At 41.5% G+C, this 22409-nt stretch overlaps 1 protein-coding gene across 4 annotated transcripts in view; it reads left to right on the forward strand.

Moving 5' to 3' along the window:
* Positions 1-3247: 3247 nt before the first annotated feature.
* Positions 3248-22409, forward strand: part of FSTL5 (follistatin like 5) — a 359747-nt gene continuing 340585 nt past the window's right edge. For 2 of the 4 annotated variants that reach the window (XM_081875293.1, XM_081875295.1), the window contains exon 1: positions 3248-3736. The gene's annotated coding sequence lies outside the window, so the exon portion shown is untranslated. The remainder of the gene's footprint in view (positions 3737-22409) is intronic. The other 2 variants (XM_081875294.1, XM_081875296.1) reach the window with 1 other exon arrangement.

Here is a 22409-nt window from a genome sequence, read left to right on the forward strand (position 1 = left end):
TAAAATCCAAACACTTCTCTTCTTCTCAGTGCCACTTTAATGAGAAGTGTTCTGGAAGTCACCAAACCCTCTTGTGGCATTGGGAGAATTCCCCTCAAGGAAATTCTGGATCCCATCTAGATACTTTCTTTTTTTAACTAGCATATTCCACAGTATTGACCACTCTGGTCATTGCTCAGATATTTTGATGTTACTGGGCATACTCACTTGAACTCAGAAAGCTCATCGGCAACTACTGATATTTCTGCCACCATCTGGGATAAGAATCTGCTACATGGTACTGACTGAAGTATTAAAGGGACTAAGGATATGACTCAGAGCAAAAAGCATAGGTAGTATTGAGACACAGAACAAAGTGAAACTTAGTACAGTTTTATTCTGCTGTTCCATGTGAGCTTACCATCAAAAGCACAATTTTGATAAAGCAATGAAAATTAGCATTTTTTAAAAGACTAATTTTGCCTCTTGCTTAGCTGTTCACTCAGAACTCATTCACACATTAATGTTTCACCCCTGATACCCTGTTGCTTGATGACTGCTAGTCTCAGCTAACTGTGTGAAGTTTATTATAAAATATTGTACAGTATTTGAGTTAAAACTGTATGCTATGAAAGCTCTCTGTGATGACTAATTGACACATACAGTCAGTACCTGACCCTAGACAAGTGATATGGTAGCTTTTGTATGAGGTTGAGTACCTTAAGCTACCATCCTGTTACCAAAGCATAAGCACCACTGAGCTCAATGGGATTTACTTCTGAGCAAGTATTAGTGCAGTTAAAATGAAAGGGGGGATACATTAGACATAAATTCCACATTTGTTGATGAAGTGTGGGTGGGCAGTTCATTGGTTTCTGAGCTGCTGCGGTGAAAGATAGACAGAGGAAGTTGGTAGTATAAGCGTTCAAGTAATAATTTCAGGAAGTACAGAATTTGGTGGTGTATCTCACTGAAGAAATTTACAAAGTAGGGGGAAAGAGAAGGTAGATGACTCAGACTCCATCCAGTCAAGTGTACAAACCTAATTCTACCATATAGAATTAAGGAAAAATTGAGGGTCAGATTTTGCAGTGACAATTTCCTTATACTGGACTTTGTTTCATTTGACTTTAGGTAAAGCAGCAAAGAAAGATGCATAGTCAGTTGATTCATTTTGATAAGTTTTCATGCAAAAAATATAGCAGAAAAAATGAAAATGTAAGCAATTTCCGATTTGGTGGGTTTTAGCTTTTTATGTCCTGAGCACTGAAAGGGAAACAAAGAGTTAACATGGTATCTCTATATTGGCAGTGTGTAAAAAAATTGCTGGCTCTCTGCTCAGTTGGTTTGTAACATCTCAGCAGGAGATTTGGGGAATTTCCCCCATGTCCTTAAAGACATCGAAAAAGAAAGGCCAGTTCTAGCAGGCAAAAATTGCTCATTTCCTATTGATCCATGCTGTGAGTTGCATAATATTACATATACATTATGTAACACAACATAAAAAGTCTGGATTGCTCTACTTTATATTAAGGCTATTCCATACAAACGTACCTCGGACTTGGGAGTAAGTCATTGAATTCAACAGGCCCTAATTCTGTGCAGGCAGCACAGGATTGCAATGCACATATATGTATACTGCAAACCTTCAGCACACAAGCAGTTCTTGGGAAGGCTATCAATTGAATATACAAATAATACAGTCAATCAATAAAAATCAGTAGTATAATAAAGGACAGGAGATATAACACAATCAATCAATGGGGAGAGCAAGTAAAATAACAACAGTGATTTACACATGGAAGAATATAATTTGGTGCCTGGCACCAAAAAGGTAAGACATATGTCAGCTGAGATGTCAGATGTCAGCTAGGGGTCCTGTTTGTGAAGGCAGATGAGATGAGTCATATTTGAAGTACTGTACTCCAGATAAATAGTTCAGTATGTGTAAAAAGAAAACCTCAGCCCATCAAGATACTATGCTGTTTTCTCTCTGATGGACTAGTTTACTGAATGCAGGGTAGGTTTTTTGTTTGCTTTCCCATAAAAGACTATTTTATTATGCAGATTGTGACCTGGGAAACACAACAATGTGTCTCCTTCCTGCATTGTAAACGTAATTTCAGGTGACCCTGAAGCCCCAGTTGTGGGGAGCCACCGCTCACAGGAATCCTTCCACCATGTTTTCTTTAATGATTTCCTAGGCTACCTTTGCAGGTTGGCAACTAGTCACACAAAGACAGCAAAGAAGGATATCCTGTGTAGAATGGATGACGTTTAACCCACATCCTTGATGCCTGGAAACATTCTGTCGTCTAACAAGTCCAGGTTCTGAATGCGGCACTGAATACTGTATAGTGAAAAGCTCCACCAGTGCTTCTTAGTCTCTCTCTTCGTTGTCAAGTCTTCTCTTGACAAGCAGGGCATCTTAGCAGCCTCTCAGCCTAACCTACCTCAGCAGGTTGTTGTGGGGATTATATAGAGGTGGGGGCAGAACCATGTGCACCACATGGATCTCCTTGCAACGAGTAAATAAATACATGTAGAGCAGCCTCCCATCCCTGGAGCGCATAAGGTTCCAGGTTCATTCCCTGCTGCCTCCAGTTTTGAAAGGAGCCAATGCTCTACCAGCCTGAGCAGACGAAACGGAGTTAGGCAGCCACGTTTTGTGCAGCTTGGGCACAAACTTATGCAGGCAAGTCTTAAGCGTCTCCCTCCCCACCATGCAACGTAAACTGCCGAAGTCTCCTTGCTTTTTCCCTTGGGTGGGGAAGAACCGCTCCGCTTCTGACAGAGTCGCCTTCCCTGCTTCCCGACGGGCTGGCTCCCCCTTCCCTCACCCTCTTCCCCGGGGATAGCTCAGTCGGTAGACTCTCCATCTCCGGGTCGTGGGTTCGAGTCCTCAGGGAGTTGGACTAGATGACCCTGGTGCTCCCTTCCAACTCTGCAATTCTAGGATTCTTCCCTCCCGCCGGCCTGAGCGAGTGGGGGACGGGAGGAGAACTCGCTTCAGGGCACGCTTGGCGCTCCCTCCGCAGCGGCGCTTGCTACCAGTTGCCGACCCTGGCGGCGGCCGTGCGCTGTCACTACAACGCCGTCTGCTCCCGGGGCCGTCTGCAGCTGCCCGTTCCCCCTCCTCCTCGGTTTTATGCAAATGAGGGCAGAGCTCGGGCTGACGTGAGGAGAGAGGCGGGACGCGCGCGCTGGGGCGGAGTGGCGGCGGGGAGGGAGGGAGGGAGCGAGCGAGCGAGCAGCTGCCGCCGGCTTCAGTGCCTGAGACTCGCGGGAAGGGGAAGGAGCCGGTGCTGTCCACTGCGCCGCTGGTGCTGAACCCGGGAATCCCGCCTGCTCGCTCGCTCCGCTCCTCAGCCCTCTTGGCCCCGCCCGCCCCGGAAGGCGTCCCGCCCCCCTCGCTTTCCACTCCGCCCCCCTGGTCAGAAGCAACTTGGCCAAGGAGCTTACCGGACGTAAAGGAGATTTTCTCTCTCTCTCAGTCCCGTGCTGTGTTCCTTGATGCTCAACTAAACCTGGACATTTCTTCGGAGTTTTGCCTACCCCAGATTATTGGGATCCTCCTCCCCTCCTTTCCCCCCCTCCTTTGCAACCTTTTGCATTTTGGACTTTCCCCCCTCCTCTTTGGTTCCTAAAGCAGAACACCTAAAAAGGAAGAGAATATATATGCACGATCCTTGCGACTAACAGGACATAACATTCTCCTCCTGCTTCCCTTTGGGGACTTTAGTGACTCTTCGATCAGGTAAGAGCGAAGGGGGATCGGGCTTGTGGCAAATGCAAGCTCCTTTTGGAATTAACGTGGCTAAGGAAGCGGGTAGAGTTTGGGGGCGATGCCAAAGGACGGGGGAAAGTTGCGAGCCTGTTAGTCCGCAGCTTAATGTAAAGAAAGACGGGGCGGGGGAAAAATATTTCGGCGGCTCTGCTCAATATCATCGTGGGCTTAGTAAACAAGAGATGAATGCAGAATGAAGCCCGGGAAGCGGATGAGGTGGGGTGCTCGTGGCAAAGTTTTCCGCACACGCTTCTCCTGGTCGTGGTCTCGGGGCTTTTAAACAATGTTATTTCGCCTTGGAAGGGGAGATCGAGAGGTGTAAGCAGGCAGATTGATTTCCGTTCTTCTTGTTCTCGGTTTTAATTAAAACGCGTTAAAGAAGCTCCTCCGAAGAAACGACGGCGTTGGAGGGCGAGTAGATTTCTCATTGATTCCGACGGGAGAGAAGAAGGGGGCAGGGGGGGGGGAATGTGAGGTCAGTCTGGGAAGCAGCGAGCAAAGCAGGAATTAGAGAGGATTTGTGGAGGAAATGCCTGATGTGCCCTGCGTGCGTGTGTGTGTAAGAGAGAGAGAGAGATCAGGCGTGATCCTTAGAGGTTGTGGAGGATGACGATGATCACAATCAGCCAGATCTGCCTGATATGAAACTTACGAAACTCGGTTTTACAAAGGACTTGACCCCTCTGTTCCCAAGGTCAGCCCCCAGGATTGAAAGTTCCCGGTTGTCTTTTCCACAGTATTGATTTGGTCAATGTCAGGCCTTCCCTCCAGGCTAGAAGTAGATGCAAATGTGAAGCTCCAGTTTAATAGCACAGTACAGTAGTATTACGTCTGGTGTTACAGATCCTCTCCTGTTTGGAAAAGAACGTAGGCAGATGGAAATGCCTTACTTTCCCACCCTAGTTTAACCTTTGGCAAGCCCTTCTCTATTCCAGGGATCTGCTAAGATAGTTACTATGAGTTGCCAGACTTCTTTCTATACATAAACGAGAAGAAGCTGGGGGTATTTACTATGTGAGTTAAATGGTGATTCTGGAGTGGAAATTTTATAGCCAATTGGGAGGGAGATGACTGAACTGAAATGGGAAAGCACATTATGTTTCAGCCTGTATTGCATCATGTTGCAGATCACTTGATTATCTGAGAAAATGTTTATTTCTTTACATAAGATATCAGTGACATTTGTATTATATCTCTTGTCCAGCATTTCCCCTATCTCTCTCTCTCTCTCTCTCTCTCTCTCTCTCTCTAATGTTTGGTCTGGAAAGAATGAGCAGAGCAATGGCAGTTATGTTCCAAAGTATCATTAGTATTTCTTTACTTTAAAATTCTTTATTTAAAGTTGAACTGTGATGTTATAGTGAACATCTGCTAACATAATGCAGAGTTTTTCAGCAATTCAGAAATAGTGGGAAGTAAGATAAGCACCTGTTAGTAGGGAAAAGTTTTGAAAGCTAAACTCCAGTATTATGCTCATTTAATATTGAAATTTTAGCTTGAAAAACAATGAATTCAGTTCCTTCCATTAATCAGTTATTCCCCTTGATTACTTTAGGAGTAAGTGTAAAACATGCTGTGTTGTGATTTACAGTCTAATGACTGCACACAAGTCTATTTCCAGGGTATTATATACTTCTATATTAGTGTAAAAAATAAATGAGCATTCTCAAATGATCCCTTTCCTCAATTTGGGTATAAAGGAACGGGATATGAAATGCTAGGATATCTGTTTTCAAAATATGTGAAGAAAACTATCATTAGTAACTATGGAAATGAAGCAAAGCATTAAGAGCTAGTTCTCTTGCAGTGCCAGGATAGATATGCAGAGGGCCTGAGCTTGTAAACATGTTTTTATATAATAATAAATGCATCCATGCAGATATCCTGGTTAAATGTTTCACGTACATATATACAGCTGTGAATGAATATGTCTTTTGCTGTTAATATAGTCCAGAAAATGGTTTACAATCAGAGCTTCCCAAACTTTTCATGTTGGTGACACACTTTTTAGACATACATCATTTCGCAACACAGTAATTCAGTTTTGCAAGCAAACCGGAGGTTAAACTAAGCCCTTATAAAAGCATTTCCCCAACACACCTGCACACTGCACCCGACACATGTCTGATCTACATTGTAGAAAGTTGTATATATCTAACTTGGAAAGAGAACTTAATATTCTTTGGAATCCCAGAAGGAATGGACTAAGTTACTTCTTCGGTCTCTGCTTCAAGTCTCTTCCTTATGAGAAAATGGTTCCACTGTTGGGACCATAGCTAGTATAAAGATGGGGAGGGTGTGTGCACCATCTTGAGCTCTTTGGAGAAAAGGTGTGATATGAATATAACAAAATATTAAAAATGCATATTCTTCACATGATAGTTGCAACATCAAGTGATGAGTTGCAAGTGTAAATGGGCCATCACAGATACAACACAGTAATACAACTTGAATTTTGTACCATATCATCTTAAGCATCATGCTTTTCAATAGCCAGTTCACAGCTGCCAGCCACCATGTACAGCAACCAAGTGATGGGTAATGAAGGCCCCAGTCTAACACTTTTAACTGAATTTAATCCTTTTTGATTAATACAGAATATCCAAGCTTGTGCATTTAGAACTGTAGGCCTAAATGCACTACAGAGTTAGAGTTGGTACTCTAAGATGGCAATCTTAGAGTACCAACTGATCTCAAATAATATACCTCCCTTGAGCAAAGGACTTTCTGCAATCTTCAATGCAGTTTTGAACTTCATGATTGGGATTCTCCTTAGCCCTATCAAGTTGTTACAATGTGAGTACAAAGTAGTTGTGTGTGTGTGTAGCCCTTTCCTCATCACATGGCTCCTTCCAGCAAATATTTAATCTTTCATGGTTCTAAGTTACATAGGAAACCTACATTAGTAGAGGAGAAGTTCTCTTCCCAACATGCGGAAGGTGATGTTCCCTGTAACAGGGATGTGATGATGGTTTCTGAATCCAATTTAAAGTGCTGGTGCTTTCCTTTAAAGTTCTAAACTGCTAAATGTCTAAATACCCAAATGACTGACCCTTGCCACACCAGCCTGCCTGTGTCCTGAAGCAGGAGAGGCCATGCTTCAGTTAGACCTACCTGGATATTTGAGACCTGGAAAGGATACCATGTTGGTGGTTCCATCACTATGTTGAGTCTGCAGGAGCAGTGGTACATGAGAGGGTCTTCTTTGTGTGGCCCCTGGGTTGTGGAATGCTCTCCTCTCTAGGATGCATATGACATCATTGTATATATTTTGACAATAGGCAAAGAAATGCCTTTTTTTGCAGAGGCTCTTGTGAGATGGAAGTTGACATCAGAATATACATTCCATTACACTGTTGTTGTATTTTCTGATTGCTGCTGATTCAGGTTAATTTATGGTCTTGTAATGTTTATGAATTTCATTGTTTGTTGTATTGAGTGGGATGTAACCTACCCTTGGACTCCATGATGGAGGGTGGACTATAAATGTGTGTGTGTCAGTCAGTCTTTATTAGATGTGTATTATGTTTCTACAAAGGAGTGGGCCTTTTCCTTGGAGATACCACATGAAGACCTTTCTATTTCATACAATCGGAAGGGACCCTGAGGGCCACAGTAGTTGGTTTTTGGAATTGTATTCTGTTTTTAGCTTTCTACTCTTCTCTTATTACATTTTCTTATGCTGATTTCTTGGTTTTAAATAGTATTTATATTGTGCGTGAATTAATTTTATTCATACTTTTGTTCATTGCTCACCAAAAACTTTTTATGAAGGTGGTTAACAAATATTTTTACTGAATGAATGAATGAGCAAATATATATAAACGCTACAGAACATAGGTATCCAGATAGTCAGAATAACACACAAGGCTTTAATACTACACTATTACAGTGATAAAGTCCTGGCACATCAGGTTATAGGATTGGGCTGACAGGTTGTAATTAGAACATTTTATTGCCTCAGAAAGTCAATTTTGTTCCCTTGACCATGTTTAATCATGTCCAACTCGAAGTGCAGTGCCTTGGTCTCATAATTCATGAGAATATGAAGTTTAAAGAGTTAAGTTTGAAACACAGCTGGCAAAACTGATTGCTTGAAGTGTGTTAAAGTTTACTCTATTTGCATTTGAATTAATGGAAGGTGGTGTCCAGCAGGGTTTTATAGAAGGAGATTCTAAAGTGTTTGGCATGTGGTGATGTACTTGAGAAGTACTTGAACACACTAAATTGAGTATGATTCAAGGTTGTTTGTGAGCAGAGTTGAAGAGCTTTAAAAAAAGTAATGTGGTTATTTCACTGAGCAAGGTGTATAAAATTTTCATTTGTATGGGTGATAATTGTAGGCTGAAGACTATTGTAGATAAGTGTAGACTGAAGACTGAAATGTTTTCATTGTTACTGAACTTCCATGATCTCTTTAAATAATAAAGAACATAGGCAATGATCATTGACCTAGAAAAGCACATTAAAAATGAAAATTATTTGTTGGAATGCTTGGATGATGAAATCAGCACATCATCATGACTTCATTTCATGCAGGACCCATAAGGTTTCACATTTTCCTACATGGTAGCAATTTTGAATAATCAAGGCTAATTGTAAAGGTTTAACCATATCTGGAAAAGTTGTTTGTTCTGCAAACTTTGGTGTGGTTCCATATAAGTAAGCACACACAATTGCTGCAGATTTACTAGTGTTCTCCTCTGTAGCTTACCAATGGGTGAACCATGTCCTCAGGCTGGGATTGTATAGAAGTGGACGTAAGGACTCCTGCTGAATGAGGTGACTTATGAGTCATCTGAGTTTTCCGCAAGCCAACACTGGAACCTAGATGCAGGGGCCATGTCACAGGCATTTATAATTCATTTCATTGCTGGGGGCGGGGCAGCTCCAGGCACACATTACTTGTCACAATCAGCTGCCCTCCACACTATACTTGAATGGGCTTATTGGAGCCCCTGGACCTGCAAATGATTTCTGGGTCAGTATTTATTTATTTTTTTAATTCATACAATTAATTTATGTGTGGCCACCTTTCTTTGTACAGTGTTACCTCGGATTAAGTACTTAATTCTGGTGGAACATTCTGTCACAAGAGACTAGGGCCCTGCGGGACTTGACATCTTTCCGCAGGGCCTGCAAGACAGAGCTGTTCCACCAGGCCTTTGGCCAGGGCACAGCCTGACTCCCTCCCTCGGCAATCTTCACGGAGCTCTGGCCCAATGGTTGCCAGTAGCTTGAATTAATTAATTTTATAATGAATGATTTTAGAGTGTTGTTTGTGCTGTACTTTTGTACTGTTTTATTGTTGTTAGCCGCCCTGAGCCCGGCTTCGGCTGGGGAGGGCAGGATATAAATAAAATTTATTATTATTATTATTAATTCATTCCGGATGTCCGCTCTTAACCTGAAACTGTTCTTAACCTGAAGCACCACTTTAGCTAATGGGGCCTCCTGCTGCTACCGCGCCGCTGGAGCAGGATTTCTGTTCTCATCCTGAAGCAAAGTTCTTAACCTGAAGCACTATTTCTGGGTTAGCGGAGTCTGTAACCTGAAACATATGTAACCTGAAGCATATGTAACCCGAGGTATCACTGTATTGGTTTTGAAAATATTGTCTTCAGGAGCAGCCATATGAGTGCAAAACAACAGGTTCACCGTGGCCATTGTCAGTGATATATATGTTGTTGTTTTTACAGAATTTTTACAGAAAATCGTGGTGTATGAAACAGTTCTTAAGCTTATGCCTGCGCCTTGAGGTCATGAATGGACCAGTACAGTTTCATCAGACTCTACTGAGCATTATCCAATTCATGCTGACAGTGGCATGGCATGTGGGGGCCCACAAGGGTGGTTGCCCCAGGCATGAAATTGTTAGGGGAAGAAAATTTAAACAGTTGGTGCTGCCTCAATACAACTGTGCACATCCATTGCTGGGCTGCACCTCAATGTGAACTAGGAAGTGACCTCTGCAGATAACAAAGTGACTCTTCTTTTCTTATCTCTGCAGTTGCAATCTCCTGAGTGACATGGATTTCATTAGGCAGCTGAATGTGCATATGTAGTCCTGTCTGTATCCCTCCCACCCACCCCCTCTGCAGGTCCGGGCTCTGGCAACCCATGCTATGCCACTGCATACTGATAAATCTTTGTCTTCTTAGTTTCTTCATACCAAGGCCTTAATCTCTATCAAATAGTTGAGGAGCTGGAAGCATAAGGATAAGAAAATCAAGTTGCCCCCCTCCCCCCCCCAAAGAAAGCTTGAGAACTAACATTTTGGTGGAATGGTTATATTTATTGAAAAGAGGATGAACAGGTGTCAGAGTGGCCCTAAATTGGTCAGGGCCTCGGGTTGCCTTCTTGCCCCTTAGGAAATTCCTGTGGAGTTTCCTTCAAGTTAAAGTGTGTGTGTAGCAAATTTGCCACTGTTAAAGGTGGAAGTACCCATATGAAAATTAAGAAAATAATTTTAAGGAAGAAGCTTTAGCTCAGTAAAGGAATGCATTATTTGCACATGAAGGTGTAGATCCAAGATGGTTTTCATGATCGTTGAACACATGGCAGCAACTTGGAAATCTGCTGGAAATCTCTGTACCTTTACACTAGTGTTAGAAACTGGGATAGAAAAGCTAAGAGACAAATGGCTCCTGGGACCTGAATTGTGGGTGCCAAAACAGAATGTCTAGTCATCATTTGAGGTGCTTACAAATGCAGAATCTTTAGGTGCGAAATGTGTCTGGCGCTCTGCTAATTTCAAACCCTGCTTTACATATAAGTAAGTAAAACAGGCATCTCCATGCCCAGGCTTGTACTTTAAGCACTGACAACATTTAAGATGTTTATGTAAAAAAATGCAGAAAGATAATAATTTGTATGGTAGAACTTTCAAATGTTGCACATAGCAATTATAGACAGGTTCCTAGCAAATAAACAAGAAACTTCATAGTTAAATTACTTAATCTACTGTTTCTAATAGTAACTTTAGTGAAAAGATATCAAATACCAGAGCAGGGGAATGTCTCTAACAGAGATCTTGAAAATGTGGGGCTGAAAGCCCTCTTTTTACTGCCAGTAAAATATAGCTGTACTGGTTATGGGCAAAACAGACCATTGGTCTGACTAGGCATAAGAGCATTGTTCCGACTTCAAGGAATGGATAAATAAGAAAGTAAAGTATTGCCAAAAGGATGTGTGCTATAATGTACCATTCATTTCTCCCCCATTTGCCCTTCTCACATTACAAAAGACATTCAACTCAATTTAAAAGCAATACATTTAAAAACCGCGAATGTACTTTTTATGCAACCTATAATTAACTGTGAGCCTTCACTGCCATTTGATTCTATTGAAAATAATTACTTAGCAGGACTGAATCATGAACAAAGTAATCAGAGGTGGAGGTTTAAAAATTTCAAACACATTTCTGCAAAAATAGAAACACTCCTGTGCACAGAAATAATAGTTCATTATTGAGGTTGCATGTGGACGACTACTACCCATGCCCTATTGGCACAGTGACTTGTGCAACCACTGGCTAGAGCAGGGGCAACCAGTGTGGTATCCTCCAGATGTTGTTGGACTACAATTCCCATCATCCTTGACCACTGGCCACAATGGTCAATCAGTGGCTCAGGCTAATGGGAGTTGGAGTGCAACAACATATGGAGGACACAACTTTGGCGATTCTTAAATCAAAAGGATTATCATGAAACTAAAAAAGTCCAAAGGACAATCTACTTTTCTACAAAGTATGAATAAAATAAGGTTCATGAATAGGTGGTGGAGTCTTTCATGTATAGGTCAACTTCGGGGAACTCTGTTTCACAGAGACTGAAAATAACCCTGCATTATGGGGGAGAAATATCTGACCATCTGAATCTACTCTAGATTTAAAAATGTTGACCTTTAGATTAATTATTTGCACAGTACATGTCCATACCCCCCAATTAATCTCTTTGAGTCAATGTGATACATTGGGTCTTTGATTGGACAGACCAAGCTAGCACACAGTTATTATGCATCAGAATGGAATATCTATATACGGTATGTATCATTCCTAGTATATGTTATAATTATCCAGCACACAACTGTGCATATTCATATTTTGTGCAGGTATTTGAGATCAACTGTTGTATAGATTGTTCTCCAAGAGGGTGAGCTCACCAATCAGATCATTTATAAAGGAAGTGTGCAAAGTGCAACTGAGGTATCAATACAGGTTTTTTTTTAAGGGTATGCTTCCTGTGTGTACCTGAGGCTTCTTAGAACAGTGGCATAATGTGAGAGGTGAGTAGGGTAGAAGCTGTAGGCTTGCTGCCATAGACATGGAAGGAAAATTGCTGCATCTTCCCAAGGCTTATGTTCCTGTGGATTTACCCTTGTTCTCTAGCAAGAGGACTGCTGTCTTTTCTTCTTGGGCGTTGTATTTTTAAAAACAATTTTTGCATTTCACTATTTGCTTTCGTTTCTCAGTAGTTAACTGCCTTGTTATTTATTTTTAATTGTTGAGGCTTCTACTTAAGAGACAGACACTCAAAGATCCCAATGGAATAGGTCCTAGGAGACTCCCTTGTTTTCATGAAAGATGATGTAACATCAACTCCAGAGATCAAAAGTCTGACAAAACAAAAGGTGAATTGTGGGAGTATAAGGAAAAAATACAATTTCCAGACTATGAAGATTCCCGCAGGTCTTTGCACAAGGCACTTCCTCCCTCAGTATCATCTTTCCAGAATGAATGGAAAGTTTGTCATGATGTGCCAAAAGAGATGTCAGAAATTGGAGGTTATACTTTCTAGCCCCTCCTGCATTTATTACTTAAAATTGATTTCTGGGTCCCTTTCTCTGCCTTCAGTTGAGGGAAGATTCATCAATATTTGAGAAGGATGGGAGAGCAGGAGATGTTCAGAGAACAGGTCAAATGCAAATTGCCTAATGTTCTGCAATGCACATAAGAGTTTTGCTATTTCATTGTCTTAGCATGACATGAAAATTGTGTGGCAGTTAGCCTGTGGACCCTGTACTGGCTTCTTGGCTCAACCTCGCAGATCTCTGGGACCATCCTCGCATCCTTTGGCCTGAAAGGCTGTAGAACCTGAAGCTGACCTTGATCTCCACCCTATCACTTCCATACCATCATTGCATTCCATTTGCACCACTTTTCTCATCTTCTCAAAAAGTCAGTCAGTCTTTTGAAGTCCATCTAGGTGGGCAGCCTCCTTTGTGATAATCACGTACTTTCTTTCCCCACATTGTGTCCTCCCCGTTCTCTGCAAACTGTGAAAATTCTCATGTATCTACGTATTTCCCTAATCCTTTGTCCTTCATAAAGAAGGACATAAGCACTAGTTAGGAGTGGAATGGTCTTTTTTATCTTGCCTTCCATTCACCCTTATGCAACAATGATCTCTGGGCCCTCTAATTTTGCCAGTGCTGTTATAGGTGGCATGCTGATTCGCAGCTATGGCAGCTTTAGACACAGTTGTAACAAATAACTTAAAAGTGAAAGATTCCTTATCCCTGTACTAATCTCCTGACTCATAAAGTCCCCAGCCAGATGTTTGTTGTATTTTTATTTTTATTTTTTTAAAAAACCCACAGGGTATTTGCAGATAGGTCATACAGGCTAACGTATTTTTTTTCCTTCAAAAAAGGACTTCACCAGCGACAATGGAGTTCTGAAATATTAATCCTTAGACTCTTGGTCGTCCACTGCTCCTGTAATCCATTAGCATTACATTAAAATTCCTGCTCCATTTGACTACTCAGTAAGTGGTAATCTGGTGGTTACAATGAAAGGGGAAATTTGTATGGTTTTCCTATTGCTAGTTTTGATAGTGTGTGTATATTTCCTTATTGCTGGTTTTGCTAGACAAATCTATTCTGGTAAATGCTATGTTTAATATTAATGTGTGGGGCGATTTATTTATTTACCTGGGACATTAGGACCCAAATAATATAAATTATGTTTAATCCTTGTGTTGTGCTAAGCAGTGCCTGGATTGCTGACATTGTCTCCACTGAATTTGTTGTTTGGTGTTCCCTAGCTGCTACCAGAATGTAATTCAGAGAATTATTACCAGGGAGAAATAATTGAGTGTCTTGTATTTTCATGATCCTTTTGCCTTCAGCAGGGAGGGATGGTAGTGTTATAGGCACCTTACAGCTTTCATCTAAAGCTTTAGCTGGGCTTCTTATGCACCTGAAATTAAAAAGTGGCACCCCTGTAGGCCAATAAACCTGTGGATTAATATATTTGTGCCCTTTTACATATTTTTATTTCTTGGTCTATATTACCTGCTGCTCAGGGCTCATAGCTAGTAAATTTCCTTTTGCATATGGACATTAAAAAAAAAGGTTTGTGTGATATATTAGTCACTGCAATCTGACAGCTTTCTTTCTAAAATTATGGGATTTTGAAACCCTACAGCACCATACAAAATTAGTTTACCAGGTTGAGAAGGGCTGCTACATTAGCTTTCTGGCAGGTAGGTTGCTGTTGCTGACCAGGTGGGAAAAGGGCAAGATGGCAGGAAGGTTGCTGCAATGCAAATTATTATTATTATTATTATTATTATTATTATTATTATTATTTCTTTATTGGTTTCCCCAACCACTCTGGGCGGCTTCCAACAAAATATTAAAAATACATTAAAAATATTAGTCAGTTGTCTTCTAAAAGTCAGATACATGTAGTTGTTTATTTCCTTGACATCTGATGGGAGGGCATTCCAAAGGGCAGGCACCACTACCGAGAAGGCCCTCTGTCTGGTTCCCTGTAACCTCACTTCTCGCAGTGAGGGAACCGCCAGAAGACTCTTGGTGCTGGACCTCAGTGTCCAGGATGAACGATGGGGGTGGAGATGCTCCTTCAGGTATACTGGACCAAGGCCATTTAGGGCTTTAAAGGTCAGCACCAACACTTTGAATTGTGCTCAGAAATGTACTAGGAGCCAATGTAGGTCTTTCAAGACCGGTATTATGTGGTCTTGGCGGCCGCTCCCAGTCACCAGTCTAGCTGCCGCATTCTGGATTAGTTGTAGTTTCTGGGTCACCTTCAAAGGTAGCCCCACATAGAGCGCATTGCAATAGTCCAAGCAAGAGATGCACTGGCGGAGCCCATTTGTGGGCCTGCAGGTGCATTTGCAACCTGCCTACCTCCCAGCTGTTTTGCCTCCCCCCACCCTTCGTAAGCAACAACAACCCACCTGCCTGGACACTAGCCAAGATGTTTCACCCCATTCAGAAAGACAATTTGCCTATTGGATTCTGCTGCCCTTGGATATTTTAGTGCGCATGTGTCTAGAAATGTAGTGCTCTCAGTCCAAAGTACTTTGGAAACTCAGATGCAGCTCCCAGACAGTAACTTCCCCATCAGCTCTATGAAGAAGACAGCTCCACTTCTGCCCCCTTTTGTGAACTCATACATGCTCACAATGAATTGCTGGATATGGGCAAATAACTTTTCAAAATATTTCTAATTGATATTCAATGAACAGTATAAGATGCATATCTAAATTTGATCATCCTTGGCATTTTTAGTGAAACATTGATGTGATTGAACATCCTTTGGCACACCCATCATGGCTGGGTAAAAAGGTAAAGGTAAAGGGACCCCTGCCCATTAGGTCCAGTCGTGGCCGACTCTGGGGTTGCGGCACTCATCTCGCTTTATTGGCCGAGGGAGCCGGCGTACAGCTTCTGGGTCATGTGGCCAGCATGACTAAGCTGCTTCTGGCGAAGCAGAGCAGCACATGGAAATGCCATTTACCTTCCCACCGGAGCGGTACCTATTTATCTACTTGTACTTTGAACTGCTAGGTTGGCAGGAGAAGGGACCGAGCAATGGGAGCTCACCCCGTCACAGGAATTCGAACCGCCGACCTTCTGATCAGCAAGTTCTAGGCTCTGTGGTTTAACCCATAGCGCCACTCGCATCCCATCATGGCTGGGTAGCATCCTATAATCAGTAATGAGCCAAGGAAAGCATTGGCTCCCTTAGCAAAGTTTCCTTTAGTCAAATGTGAGAGTATCAGCATCCTCATTCTGCTCTGCTTTGTCGACGCTGGCCAAATTGTTAGTATAACTGAATAGCACTGTGGTCAAAACTTGGATTATAAGACAACACAGTGGAACAATGCTCAAAGCTAAAAGCCATACACCAGTCCCTAAGCTCTGCATCTGTATGGTTCAAAAGTAAGGCTAATATTGAGAGAAACTTTGAGCACTGAAAAGTTGTGCTTATATTGTGAACTTATTTAAGTCTAGAATTGTAGGTATACATTTCTTTTTCATCTTAACAGCAACTATGGCTGAAATCCAAAGTTCTACTTTTTGACATTCTCTCTGTCTTTGAACAGCAGGCCCTTGCGCTATATCACAGATTGCTCTTGAAATATCCCTCAGTTAACCAAAAAAACCAAGCCCAAGCCTCCATTGGGAGCACAGAATTAGCTGCACTGTTGTTTGGTTCTTATTTCTTAAAAATAAATTTCACTAAGTTAACTTCCTTAATTTTTTTTTAATGTATATTAAAAATACACACATTTTCCATGCTCACCAACAATGCTTCTCTTACAAGTTTAATTTTAACAGGCCCACACTTAGGCTGGACTGTTTATTCAAAGGGGGGAAGTATGAAAAGTGTGAAAAAAGTATGAAAAGTGGAAATGTTTATTTCACCCACTTCAAGGATGTGACAGAATCTATAAATCACTGCTGCGATGTGGCCCTGTGTTCAGATCAGTGCAGGTCAAATGCAGATCAAATTCAGGTCAAATGCACTTAGTGGAGTCTCACTTGGTAGACAGGCCCAGTAGGATTTCCATGAAGAAAAAATTAGATAGCTCCTGCTATCAGATATATTTTTGGAGAGATTGCAACATAATTTCCCCTACCGCCACTATCATCTTCATGGGAGCAATTATAATTTATTACATTTATTCACCACTTACTACACAAAGTGTCCTGAAGCGACCTACAATTTTTTTAAAAAAGAAAAGAAAACCCTATACAGTTCTGTGTAAATCTGTCAGGGATGTATCCCTTCAGCCCCCTGGGTATGTTTATAGCCGCAGTAAAGAATTGGGAGAAGATAACTCTCCTTGCTAAGTGAGCCTTGGGTATATGAACATAACACTAATATCACATCTTTGCTATCCAGCATTCATCAAAATGCACATGTCAGGGCACAGCGTAGTCTTTAGTATGTATGCTGCTGGGGTGCAAAGATCCGCCCAGCGCACCCAAATGTAGTTTAGCCCCCAAATTAACTTTTATTATGCTTATGTCAGACACCACGCTTATGCCTTATCTCTTGTTTACAAAAGAAGGGAGGAAAAAGAAACAAACTTTTTATTTGCTCATTGATTTACAATACACTTATACTTAAGTATACAACACCACCACACTTAAAGTTATAAGTATTGTTTAGGCACCTACTTAGGAGAAACACCAGTCGTGTCAAAGGTGCCGCTGCTGCCGCATAGCAGCTCAATACAATACGTAACATAATATTTTGATGAAAGAGTTAATTTTGCGTGCATGGCGCCGTTGAGAATGACAAGCGCCACCGTTGTGAATGATGCAACAACGTCTTTGGTAAATGAGCACACAAAGTTGAAAGTCCTTTAGTGAAACAGTAGGTATACATAATACCTATGTATATATGTATTTTGTTTTTCTAGCTTGATCAAAATTATTTATTATTTCATAACAGGTATATTGTTAAGAGCTTAGGTGGCTTCAGCAGCGGGCGCCTGGTGCCCCCCCAGAATTCAGCGCCCAGGTGCCCCGCACCCCTTGCACCCCCGGGTAAAGATGGCCCTGTCAGGGCAGTCCCACCTCTGTAAGGACATAGCAAGGCAAATGATGCACAAGGAGTGTCCCTCACTCAATAATGCCCCAGTGTACACATCTTATATTTCATGACCAGCCCTTTCTAAATGCCAAAACCAAATTAGTGAAGCACCACTCCCAGTTAGAAGTCCCTGTAGTGTGAAAAAGAGGGTTCTAAAAAGCCAACCAAGAAGTCCCTCCACAAATTCCTACTTAGCCTCTTGAAAAGGTAACTAACAGAGCCCCCACTGCTGTAGGGATGGTGCCACAAAGAGAGTGTGAGGCAGAGCTGGCTTAAATAGCTAGCTACCAGCGTCTTCCCCCCTGGGTTATGTAGCCCATGTGGTTCTCCTACTCCACCCCTTCCTTCAGGAGTAAATCTCCTGAGACTTGTTTAAGCAAGGGCAGATGTAGGCAAACACTCCTCTGCCTCTAGATAGGGAGCCACAATACAGAAGTTTTAAACAACATCAAAAGAATAAAACAACATTATTTACTAAAAGCAAATGTTATAAAAAGGAGAAATCTTTCTCTGCCGCATTAAAAATGAATATCACAGCATCATTTATTGCAAGTGCTCATCCTGCAATATGATAAAAAGGATGACTCTTACCCCACCCTACTAAAAGATGAGCACCACAACAGTGGTGTATCATGCTACCATATGTTCCCAATTAAAAACCAAGTGCCTGCATAAAGAGGAACGCCTTTGCCTGGCGCCTAAAAGTTTATAATGATGGCACCAGGCACATCTCCCCAGAGAGAGAATTTAGGAACAATTAAGCTCTCAGAATATTTATGTGCTTTGAATACTCAGCTTGTTTGTCACCAGTATTCATGAATTTGTTATTGCTTTTGACAAGCCTCTAAGATGCAGTATGAGATTAGTAGTTTTGTTTGTACCACAGCTGTCCTAATAACAACCTTGGTGTTAAAGGACTTGAGTTTCCATGCTCCTGGTACACCCCCTGCCCATCCACTAATCACATACATTATTTTCCCCACGAGTTTTCTAGCCTTTAAATTTCATATTATTTGCTTAATTTGGTATCCTTGAAATCATATTTGTGATTCATTGTGGTGGTTATGAGTTGAAGCTGATGTGTCTATGTGTACAAAAATTATTCCTTCTATCCATTCTATCTGTCATTACTTGCCAGCTGAGAACATTTTAATTTATTTATACATATTTATTCAAAATATTTCCAACTTGTCCTTCAGACTTGGATTTTCAAGGCAGCTTACAAAAACATATTAAAGCCATAGATATAGTAACACCATAGTAACAAATTCAAAGGGAAGGAGGGAGATTTCCCATAATTCTCATGTCTGGGATGGTGCTTTTGCAGCCTTCTAGGTGCCCCAGTGGTGGAAGGACCCTTTTGCCACAGTTGGTGCCCCTGTCTCTTGGTGAGTTCTGGAGAAGGGAAAAGGGTAGTGAGCCTTGGGCAGGAGTAGCTCAGGAGTAGCATGGAGCCGCAGCAATAGCCTCCCAGCAGGAGTGGCACTCCTGCTTTGTAGGAAGGGTGATGCATTGGCGATGGCATGGCTTCGTGGGCATGCTGGATTGTGGGAGCAATAATGGTGTATTCAATTTCTATCCTGCTTCTACTCCCAAAGGAGTCCAGTGCCGCAAACACTGAGGAGTTAAAACAATGCAATTTCAAACAAAACAAAAACTGAACTAAAAGCATGTCAAAACAGAATAAATATATATATATATATATATATATATATATATATATATATATGGCATTTGGCGGATTAGCATTCTATGGCTTTTAAAATGTGTTTGTGGGAGGGGGTTTGTTGATTTGTTTTTGCTTTTTTGTGCATAATGTAATTTGTGTTCTCATTTTGTATTGTACGCTGTGATCTGCCCTGTGATCTTCGTTCGAAGGCATGCAAATTCAATAAAAAACAAAACAATACATAATAAAAATGTTTTGAAATGACCCTCCACTGGCTGGCTCCACTGGTGTGTCCACAAAGCACCAGCTTCACTGCCAGCTGGGGCCTCACAATAAATGACAATGATGTTGCTGTCAGGAGGCTATTGCTGCAAATCTGTCCCACTGGGCAAACCACTGCTGGTGGTGGGGGCTTTAGCCATTCAAAGCAACGAGGAGGTATCATTGTTGGGTTGAAATAAACGACAGACGAATGACAAGTGTCATATGGGAGGCATCTCCCGAGCATGTCTCGGGGAGTCCCTTTTATTGAATATTACAGCATTGCCACATATGTGCTTGTTGCTGATTGGTTAACACAAATGCAATGCAAGGGTTGCATATAGGCATTAATCATCAATAGATTAAAGGTTGGGAAAGGGAACACAGAATTGGACAGGTATGAAAACCTCCTTATTAAACTATTACTAGTGATTGATATAGCAAGAATTAAAAGAACATAACTATCACATTCCGTAGATGTGGTTAACCATGCATTGAGAACAGGTCAGGATACGATGTTTCATGAACTCAATGTGAACTCAATATTCTAGGGTGGGTGAGGAAGGAACGCTTCAGCTTAGAGCGGTTTGCCAGAGTCATGTGCAGAAGCAAAACTTCCCATCATATCATAGAGAAGGAAGCAGGAATACTCTCATTAACATCACTGGGAATAGAACATGGTTTCAAATTCTGGAATTTGACAACAAATTGTCTCCCCTAATTCTGAAGAAACCAGGTAGTTCACCCAGCACCGCAGACAGCAACCAAATAATTTAAATACAAACTAACTTGCATGATAAATTATGGAAATAAAAGGATGCCCTGACAACATTCTATGAACACTAATAAAACTGTTCATTATCAAATAAGCGAGGGGAGTCTGAATATTTCAGTTTCTCTGTTGAACATGGCAAATGCGCCTTGGCAACAGGACAATTTATTTCAGGAAATATCAGCAATATCCGTAAAGGGATACAGTTCCTGAAATGTTCTCTCACTATAACAGGTACACAGAAATCTGCACTATCCTTTATGAAGTTTCAAAAGAAAACATTCTCAGCAGTTAGATCTATATCAGATTATTACATAATTTGACTCCAATCCATAGAGTGTACATGAAACAACAGGGGCGATCGATACAAAGCTTTCTACATTGCCCTAAACCTCATTTTTTTGGGCGGGGGTGAGGGATGTGTATGGAACCTGAATCCAACCTTCTGTTCTCCTTGAACACCTAATTCTGGAGGGGGTTGACTATTGACATGGGAAGACAATGTTCACACATGGCATCCTTTTACACATGGGGCTAGTCATCCAGCTAGAGATATATTTACAGAAGTCTGCTTCCCTGTCCATCTAATTCCTAGAGGACTTGGTGTTCTCAAGCTGCCATGCCTAATCCATTTGTAAGCACAATCACACATAAGCTCAGATAATGCTGTCAGGAAACCTTGTTGACTAAAATGTGGTATTGGATATACAATTGCTGGACAAACCGAACGCTAAAGATTAAAGAAAAAATATATTTGAAGCACAGCAATATGGTAGTAAGTAAGAGGCGTCCTGATAGAAGTATATAATATTATGCATGGCATGGAGAAAATAGAGGAAAGAGAAAAGCTTTTCTCCCTCATAACACTAAGATTCATGGGAATCCAATGAAGATATTGGAAGATTTAGGACAGATAAAATAAAGTACTTCTTCATGCAGCACATAGTTAAACTGTGGGAACTCCCTCCCTGAGGAGGCAGTGAAGGCCAACAACTTGGATTGGCTTTAAAACAGGCAGAAGCAAACTCGGCCCTCCAGATGTTTGGGGACTACAACTCCCATCATCCTTAGCTAACAGGACCAGTGGTCAGGGATGATGGGAGCTGTAGTCCCAAAGCATCTGGAGGGCCGAGTTTGCCTATGTCTGCTTTACAAGAAAATTAGACAAATTCATGGAGGAGAGCGCTATCAATGACTACTAGCTGTGATGGCTATGCCCTATTTTCACCGTTGGAGGCAGCAGTGCTTTTGAGTGCCAGTTGCTGGAAACCAAGGGAGGGGAGAGTGCTCTTGTGCTCATGTTCTGCTCCCTGGTTTCCCACAGGCATGTGACTGATGGGAGTACAGGATAATGGGCCATTGGACTGATCCAGCAGGCTTTTCTTATGTTGTTATGTAATTGTCTGCATTCAGGGTCCCCTGGCAAGACTTTTCCTAGGATGGCTTGATCCAAGGAACTTGGACGCTCTTTGAAATCCAAGGATATGTTTTCAGCCAAGTAAATCAATAAATGTTGCAACTAGGCAACATTGAAATAGTTCACATTAGGAAGCTTATCATACTCATTTTCAGATAATAAGCCAAATGAGCGAATATACTTGAGTACATACAGTGGTGTTCCTTCCTTGTTTCCAGGTTGCGTTTATTGTGCCAAGCTATTTATTTCCAAATGCAAGAGAAATGTTTCAATCTACCTCAATCCATCATTTTGAAGTAGATGACAAACATAATTGGGAAGAATATAAATGGCTTCTGAGTTAATATTAAGAATAGCTACCGGAGTGAGCTGAAAACATTAAAAGGTTATTGCCATTCATCCGGTCTTTTAGAACATCCTAACCATCAATAAGATGCTGTGGTACATGACTAAGATGAAAATGCTTAGCTTGAAATTAGTCAAAAATAGAACCTAAAGAATGCAATAATTTAAACATGGACAACTGGATCCTTTGGCTGCATTGCAATCTACTATTTCATGTGCTTGAATTTAACTTAACTTCCAGGGGTTTTTTTATTGCTTATGTTCCATCAGCTCAGGGATTAACAGTCTGTGGCCCTCTGGTTGGTGGATCACAACTCCCAT

Source organism: Podarcis erhardii (genome assembly GCF_964252035.2).
Source record: "Podarcis erhardii genome assembly, chromosome: 9".
NCBI lineage: Eukaryota > Metazoa > Chordata > Lepidosauria > Squamata > Lacertidae > Podarcis > Podarcis erhardii.